Source organism: Phyllostomus discolor, chromosome 10, assembly GCF_004126475.2.
Source record: "Phyllostomus discolor isolate MPI-MPIP mPhyDis1 chromosome 10, mPhyDis1.pri.v3, whole genome shotgun sequence".
In the NCBI taxonomy this organism is placed as follows: Eukaryota; Metazoa; Chordata; class Mammalia; order Chiroptera; family Phyllostomidae; genus Phyllostomus; species Phyllostomus discolor.
The window spans coordinates 25158804-25168107 of record NC_040912.2 but is presented as its reverse complement, the minus strand read 5'-3'; positions in this window follow the sequence as shown (position 1 = coordinate 25168107).

Sequence of the window (9304 nt, the reverse complement as noted above, 5' to 3'; positions counted from 1 at the left end):
TAGCAGTGGTCTGCTTCTGGGTCGGGTAGAGTTGGATGGATGTATTCGCCATATTTAACATTAATTGAGCAGTACGATTCTGATGTGTGTGCTTGTCTACACAAATTTTATACATGAATATCAACCTTCCTTAAAATTTTTGGACATGCCTATAATTTGAAATATTTAGAGTTACAGGGAGTAAATGTGAAAATAATTTGTTTCAAGTAAGGCAAAATTTTTCATCAGAAAGCAAGATGGCATAAGGAGGTTTTGAGTTTGAATCCTAAATTGACTGCTCACTCGTTTTATGGCCTTGAATACATTACTTAATTCATCTAATCTTCAGTTTCTAAACAAATGCCTTTAAGGAATATGTAGTATGTGTTAGTAGACCTGAAGCGGTTTCTTTACCTGGAACTTTTGTGTCTAGCCCTGCTGGAAAAGTAAAGACACCATACTCTCAGGATGGTCTGCAGCCAGTAGATGTGGCTTTGGTGGTTCTGTATTTCTGCCACTACTCATTTAGAAAAAATAGAGGCACTTCTTACACACAAGCCATAATTGCTTTCTTTGCAACCCTTGATCTTTCCTGGCTAACTCCTAGCAGACTAAAACACGGCTGCAATACACAGACTAATCATTTTCCTATATGAAGCCTCAGTCAGGAAACTCATTAATCTCATCTGTGCCAAAAGCAAGTATCTTCACAGTCCTTCCTGCTTTGCATTTTCGGTGACTCAGAACACCTGGTCGCCAATTGCTAACTGACGATAATTAGCTTTCAATTATCACCAGTTACATTTTCACCTGTTCAATTTGCAAATTCCTGAATTTTTGGCTTGCCCTATTAACAAGTTCTGATCTCTTCTGTCTTCGGTACACCTGCTCTGTGCGAGCAGGGGAATGTTCTGCCACTGGGGAATTCCCCTTCATCTGCCATCCTGTCCACTTTCGTACATCTCATATTTGATGGGACACGCTCTGCAAGGGAGCATTTGGAGCAACCCAGGTTCTTAGTCTCAGTTTTCCTGGAAGTGTTTCTGTGACTTTTATCACTTTGTTCAAAAACAGCCAAATAATCTTTTATTTCTGTAAATTAACTTTCTTAAGAGATAAACAAAACAACAGCCAGACAATATAAGGAATGAGTGAATTTTTAACAATGAGGGCTCTCCTAAGTTCAATAATGGGTTGATATTTAATAAACCAGGAAAGAAGATGAAGTTAAAGGAGATAATGCAGTAAGATTTTGAGAAGTAACAGGGAAACTATCCTAGTAAAATTTATTGGTAGTTACATTTGAAGGCATTTATGTCAATTAAATAGCATATATTCACTAAGTGTGGGGTAGTCTTGACATGTTTATAAATTAAAGTGGAATCCTTTAAGTATTACAACACTGTGCACAAGGCAATATCACAAAATAAGATATTAAACCTAGTATTAAGTGGATACATAATTTATACACCAAATAAGATGAACATAGCTCATATATAAGGAGTTTTAAAATGTAATTGAAAACCACATATAAGACAAAATTATTTATTGTATCATATAGTTTCCTTCACTTTCCTTTTAAAGTCATTATTTACAATATAAAGCAATAACAAAACCACAACATTAAAAGTTTTAAAGAGATAAAAAACACATAGCACTTCTCTGTAACTTTGTAAATATTTAATTTTCATACTTTATCATCTTTACCAGCATATCTTTTATATCATTGTAGCCATAGTTTACAATATGTGTTTCTATTTTAACAGTATATTAAATGTTTTTCTATGCTTCTGTAGTTTATACTACTTTAATGAATACAGATTATTCACTTACTTTGGGACATTTGTCATGCATTCATTTCTTAAATTATTATAACATTGCAATGGACATTCTTCTGTTTTTATAAATTTTAGTACATTTGTAAGGAGTTGTTTTTTATTAGTTATTATATTTGTGTCAGAGGGTATGATCTAATTTATGGCCTTGATATATTACCAAGTTACCTTTTTAAATTCTATTAATTTGTGTTTTTCGGTTACAAATATGCATTACTAAAATGGTAATGTTTTTAAGTCCTTTTACGTTTTTTTGTCAAACAGGATATATTTGTATCTATTATTACAAAATAATTTATGCTTAATGAAGAAAACCTTTAAAATTAGGACGTTACAAGGAAAAACAAACCCAAAATTATTAATTCAGAATTTTATAGGAACATATTTTAAAATCCCATTATAATGTTGATGCTTTGTGACAACAATCAGCACTTCATAGTATAGTCTCCCCAATTACATTTTGAGTTTTTTAGACATAAGCATCATTCCCTGTTTATTTTAAACATATACAGTACAACTCATGGCTCTATCATATGGAAGATATTCAAATTCTTGAAATCTTGTTGAGGTCCACTGTTTTCCTGGAAGTAGGCATTTATATTTTAAAAAAATCCAATTTGTTGGGACTGTGGACTTATTTTTAATATTATAAGTGTATGCTATCTCCCAAATATGATTTATTTTTATATTTATTCATCCACTCAAAGGTCATTTATGAAATGCCAAGTAAAACACAAAGAAAGGTATGGTCATTCCATTAAGACAGGACATAGACTAACCAGAAAAGGCTTCAATGCATGAGTAAAACTTCACCTGAATATTGAAAGACAAATAGGTCTTCGTGAGGCTCAGGTAGGCGAGAAAAAGAAGAGCATTTCCGGAAGAAGACACTGTGTGATCAGAGACTCACACATATGAGAACCATGACACTGACTGTACTTGATGGGAGGAAGAAGTGAAGAAATGAGCCTGGAGAAATAAGCAGGGGCCAGATCAGGGCAGACACGATGTGTCATGCTAAGGATAGGTATCAAAGGCACTACACAGCAGGTACTGACTTAGTAATAGAAAAATACCTAACCACATGCAATTAAATGAGGCATTTGTTAAATCAGTTCCCAAACATCCTATGTTTCAGAAAAGATGGTTTATCTAACTAGTCAGTATAAACAAGTATATATGGAAATTACTTATTTTTTAACTAAATTTATTGGGGTGACATTGGCTGATAAAATTATAAGGGTTTCAAGCCTGTAATCCCATATGATACATCATCTATAAATATTACTTCATCTGTACATCATCTATAAATATTACTTCTTAAAAATCATTGTTTTACAGACATGATCACAATCTAAGCAACGAAAGTGGTATATTTCATGAGCATCTCCCTCTTATGGTAAATGGGTGAAAAGGCAGTTTTTGGCTTCCTCTCAACTAAAATTTAACATCTCTGTCTCTAAACATCTTTGAATACCACCACATGTCTTAAAAGAGCAGATTCTAATTTTGCAAATATATATACTAGAATACAACCTATTTCTATGCAAACCCTCTTACCTTGAACCTAGCAATCCGCTCTTTAAAAAATGCAGTTAATATAAAGACAAAAGATGGACTATAGTACTTAGGGATGATAGCTAAACTGAGCTGCCATGGATGGTCAGAGACAAAAAAATACATACTAAGTGCATACTCAGCAATTTTAAGTGAAGAAAGTTTGTCAAACCAAAGGATATGACGCTAAGTGTACATAAAAATATACACAGTTGATGTCATTTGACCCTCCAATGAGTGTTAATGCTGAGTGCAAGATCAAGTAGAGAGGAATTCAGTATATCCTATTTGTATTTAAGCATCTGTGAGGGTTAACAAATAGCATGTCTGAAGCCTCTGTAGGATTTCCTCTTTCAAGATTTGTCTCATTCTTTTTCAGCTGCCAAGAGATGTTTCGGAATGGGCACTATAAGGTAATACTGCAGCCTCCTCATCCCTCAGACTACTCCAGGAGAGCTGTGCAGGATAGAACAGAATTTATAATAATGACTACTTTTTCCAGTCTGGTTTTGATTTCTGAGGCTCAGATAAGAAAAACTGAGTTAGAAATTGATTTGATTAGTACTTAATTCTTATCTATTTTGTCTTGATATTAGCATGTCATTTTCACTGCAAGACTGTAGTCTCTAGATTTTTATGCACTTGTACACCACTGAAGTTTTTCACGCAAATACTATTAGGAAATGTAGTCAACAAGAAAGAGGTTTGGGAACCTTTAAACATCTAACCAGTGAGTTTGCTGTCTCTCTTTTTCAGATAGTCAGTAACTGTTCGCATCGATAAGCCATTTTTATATTCACTTCTGGCTTCAGTGGTTCACTGATTCTGTGATTTATATTTGAACAATTTGGCACATATTATGTAGAAAATATACCCTATTGTATTCTTGTGTTGCCTGGGACTTTTAAAGTGATATAATTTGTAAAATCTTTATTCACCTGATGAAAAGTAAATGTTGACTATTCAATCTATAACCTATATATCTCTAGATTTTAAAAATCACTATCACTGTGGCTTCTCATTTCCTGATAGTTGATGAGTTTATATAAACTGCCTGTACTTGTGCTCTTAAAAATTAAAAAAAAAAATAGATCCCAGAGCTGAGATGGCATCTAAAAGTTGAATAGCAGGGAATCAATTATTGAAATTATAGTGTTTACATACTATGGACTGCAATCCAACTATTACAAATGTAGAATATTTAATAAAGTGTATTTTATACATGCTTCCTTTAGATATGAGAATGTTGACAATGTTCCGGATTTCAACAAATCTATAATTCCCAGCTTTGCCTCTTCCCAAATCTATAATTCCCAGCTTTGCCTCTTCCACAGATATGTGGAATAATTTTGGTTAGTTTGATGTGAAAAGAAGTTCCAGGTAGAAGCAGACTCATCTGTCTCTTCCTTTCATTTCCAGGAACACAGATACAAAGATGAAGGTAGAACAACCATTTCGCTTTAAAAAGATAATAAAAATAAGAATGATATCATTTTTAAGGAGACTGTATTCATGTTGACATCTTGGTCCTGTATAACAGAATTGCATTACCAACCTTTGATCTGCTTATGCATAAAAAGAATTCCTTTTTGGTTAAATCACTATAGTTTAGGTTTACTTTCATTTTAGCCAAGTTCAATCTCTAACTCATATAACAGACAAAAATATTTACTATATATAATGCTGAACTAGCAAGAAAAAGAATGTGAACTTTTGCTTTTGAACATAAGGAAATAGCTGGCAATTACCCGTTCCACAGAAAAAAAAAATGGAAACAGTGAAGCCAGTCCTTTTAGACATCGGACATCAGGCAGCACAGAATTAAGATCCCTAAGAGAAGAGAAATGAATAATTGGGCCTAGTTTTTACAGGCTTACGTCTGGACGTAGTTTCTGGATGGCAGCACAAGAAAAGAAAATCCATGAAAAGTCTGTAAGCATTGCTGATTTCAGGAGTCAAGGAGTTGTTCAATCAGAAATTGTAGATATATGAATAAATGTGACCCACAATCAAGAAAAAAATATCAGTCAGTAGAAATAGCTGAAAAAATGACCAGCATGATGGAATTTGTCAGGCAAAATTATTGAAAAGCTGTCATGCTCAGTGTACACAAAGATTCTTTAAAAATGAAACTGTAAAAGGATTGGGTTGGCCAACAAGTCTATTACGTGTTTTCCATATGATGGCTCTAGTAGTGCTTAGTTGTCTTTAACTTCATTTGAAACAATTTTGTTAGATTGCATTATGACAGCTGTCATATCAGCATTCCTTTAAAATAACTTATAAAATTGGTGAATTTTTGTGCAGCCATTTTAACATTGAAGATAAAAGAAGATACATAACATTTTTGGTGTATTATGCTTTATCATTTCAAGGCAGGCAAAAATGTAACTGAAATGCAAAAAAAAAAAAAGAATTGTGCACTGTGTGGAGAAGGTGCTGTGATTGATTGAACATGTCAAGTGGTTTGTGAAGCTTCTTGGTACTATTGACATGTGGACCAAACAACTCTTTGTTGTGGGGCTATCTTATGTATTAGAAGCTGTTTAGCAGCACCCCAGTTTCTACCCACTAGAATCCAGTAGCAGGAGATAGCCAACTTACTCCAAATATCCAAATCAATAAAGTTATTGGTAAAAGTGAAAAATGTGTCTTTTATTTTATGGAAAAATCATAATGGACTTTGGCCAACCCAGTAAGTTGGAACTACTAGAGATGAAATATACAACATTCAAACTTAAAATTTCACAGGATGGGATTAATAACAGATTACATATTATAGAATAAAGAATTAGTGAACATTAAGACATAGCATAGGAATCATTCAAGATGCAGCAGAACAAGAAGAGTGAAAAAAATTTAATATCATCTCAGTGACCTGTGGGACACTATCATATTTCTTTTTTTCCCCCATTTTAATATTTATTTTTATTTTATATAGTTTTTATTTTTTTTCACATTTTTAATTGTTGCTCTATACTCTCCAAGTACAGTTGTCTCCATTTTCCCTCCATGACTCCCCCCACACCAGCCATCCTCACTTCCCATACCTGCTATTTATTTATTTATTTATTTTATTGTTGTTCAAGTACAGTGGTCTCCATTTTCCTGCCACCACTTTCCCCCACCCCACCCACCCCCAGCTCCCACCCTCAATCCGTCCTCCCTTGGCTTTGTCCATGGGTCCTTTATACATGTTGTTTGATGAACTTTTCCCTTCTTCTCCCTTGTCCCCCCCCCCCTTTTGTTACTGTCAGTTTGTTCTTTACTTCAGTGTCATCAAAGTATATTTTACTTGCTTGTTTGTTTTGTTGATTAGGTTCCACTTCTATGTTAACATATGTGAAATTGGAGTCACAGAGAGAGGATGACCAGGAAGAAGTATTTTAGTAAGAAGTATTTTAGTAATAGTACTAATAAAGTTCTACAACATTACAATTTGATGAAAAAGTATCACAGACTCAAGAAACTCAATAAATTCAAACAGGATATATATACACATAGTATACCATATCAAAATCAAATGAATTAAGACAAGTGATCAAAGATAAAATGGTAAAAAGCAACCAGAAAAATAATGTATATCTTGCAGGAATGTCAGAGATTTTTCATCAGAAACTATACAATGCTTAGGACAATGGAATGACATTTTTAAGTGTTTAAAGAAAAAAATTACTTTCAATTTAGAATTCTGTCAAAATTTCTTTCAAAAATAAAGAATAAACACTTTCTAGCTCTGTTTTTAAATCATTAATTCTTAGTGCATATTCAAATTCATAGAAAAATTGAGGTGGAGATACAGAGATTTCATTCTCTCTAACCCCAGCCTCCCCATTATCAATATCCCAGACAAGAGTGCTATATTTGTTATATAGTTGATGAACCTACATTGACACATCACAATCAATCAAAGTCCATAGTCTACGCTATGGTTTATTTTTGGTGTTGTATAGTCTATGAGTTTGGATAAATGTATACTGACATATATCTGTTATTATGGTATTATGGAATGTTTTTGTTGCTTTAAAAATCCTATTTGTCCTGTCTGTTTATTTCAGCCTCCACCTCAACCTCTGCCAACCACAATTTTTTTATGTCTCCATAGCTCTTTCTATTCCAGAATGTTGCATAGTTAGAACCACACAGTGTGTAACCTTTTCAGATTGGCTTCTTTTACTTAGCAGTATGCATTTAAGATCCCTCCATGTGTTTTCATGGCTTTGTAGCTCTTTTCATTTTTATTGATGAATAATATTTCATTGTTTGGATGTACCACAGTTTATTTATCCACTCACTTACTGAAGAACGTCTTGGTTGCTTCCAAGTTTTGGCGATTACGAATAAGGTTGCTATAAATGTCTGTGTGCAGGTTTTTCTGTAGCCATAAGTTTTCGGCTCCTTTGGGTAAATGCCAAGGAAAACAATTGCTGGGTTGTTTGGCAAGAATATATTCATATTTGTAAGAAACTACTGATCTGTCTTCCAGAGTGTCTGATTTTTGCAACTCACCAAAAATGAGTAGGAGCTCCTGTTACTCCACATCCTCACCAGCATTTGGTGCTATTGATTTTAAAGATTTTGGTTATTTTATAAGATGTGTGGTGGTATCTCATTATTTTAATTTGCATTTTTCTTATGACATAGGATGTAGAACATTTTTTCAGATACTTATTTGTCATCTTTGTGTATTCTTTGACAAGGTATTTGTTAAGGTCTTTGACCCATTTTTTAACTGAGTTTTTTTTCATATTGTTCAGTTTTAAGGGTTATTTTGGTATATTTTGAATAACAGTAATTTAGTATATGAGGATTTTGAAAATATTTTATTTTAAGTAGGTCTTTTTTTACAATCATTTTTTAAAAGATTTTATTTATTTATTTTAGAGAGATGGGGGAGGGAGAAAGAGAGGGAGTGAAACATCAATGTATGGTTGCCTCTAGCACACCCTATACTGGGGATGTGGTCTGCAACCCAGGCATGTGCCCTTACTGGGAATCAAACTGGCAATGCTTTGGTTCACAGGCCTGCACTCCATCCACTGAGCTACACCAGCCACGGCTGAAAATATATTTTTTTTAATAATAATTATCTTCATTCAATATTTTATTTTCTGTATTTTTCAGATAAACCTATGTTTACATTATGAGTACAAAAAGTATTAAAAGAGAAACAGTTGGGTTTCCAAGGCTGAAATATACACATTATGGTTTGACCTATTAGGCAGGTTTATTAAGATGAATCCAGGATATTTCCTGTACTATTTTATATGGAAATCATAATCACTTGTAAAAATTAAACTCTGTTTTTTCAGTCTTGAGCAACCTGTTAAAACATTATAAATTTTTTATAATGTCTAAATGACAGCAATGTTTCAACTTACCAGTAAATATAAATAAGCCTTAATATGATTTAACAAAATGATAGAGTGATTAGAAAAATTATGTATTTATATATCCCAATCTTAGCACTTAGTGTTTTCAGAAAATCATCTATAAAGAATATATTGTAATTCATTTCACACTGTGTTAATTGTGTCACACATTGTAACCATTACCTTTTACCAAATACAATTACTCTTCTAATGAAAACTCATGAATTTAACAAGAAATTATTAGATATGTTTGATCTATGCATGAGCAAGTGGTTGACTGGAAATGCTTCCTAGTGAATATTTTATTTCCTTTACCACTCCCTCCTTCAATTTTAGTTGAATTACATGCAACAATTTTATTAAATAAAGAAATAATAACTTAAAACATTTCTGTACAAACTACCATAGTAAGTAACATTACCTGTGAGGAATAATCTCTCTCTTTCAGACTGGAGGAGATATTGCTTTCTTGACTGCTTCTGCCATTTGCTTTTTATTCATCTTGTATATGAAGGCAACTATTTGGAAGTTATTTAAAATTTTCTCTTTCTCATTTTTCTG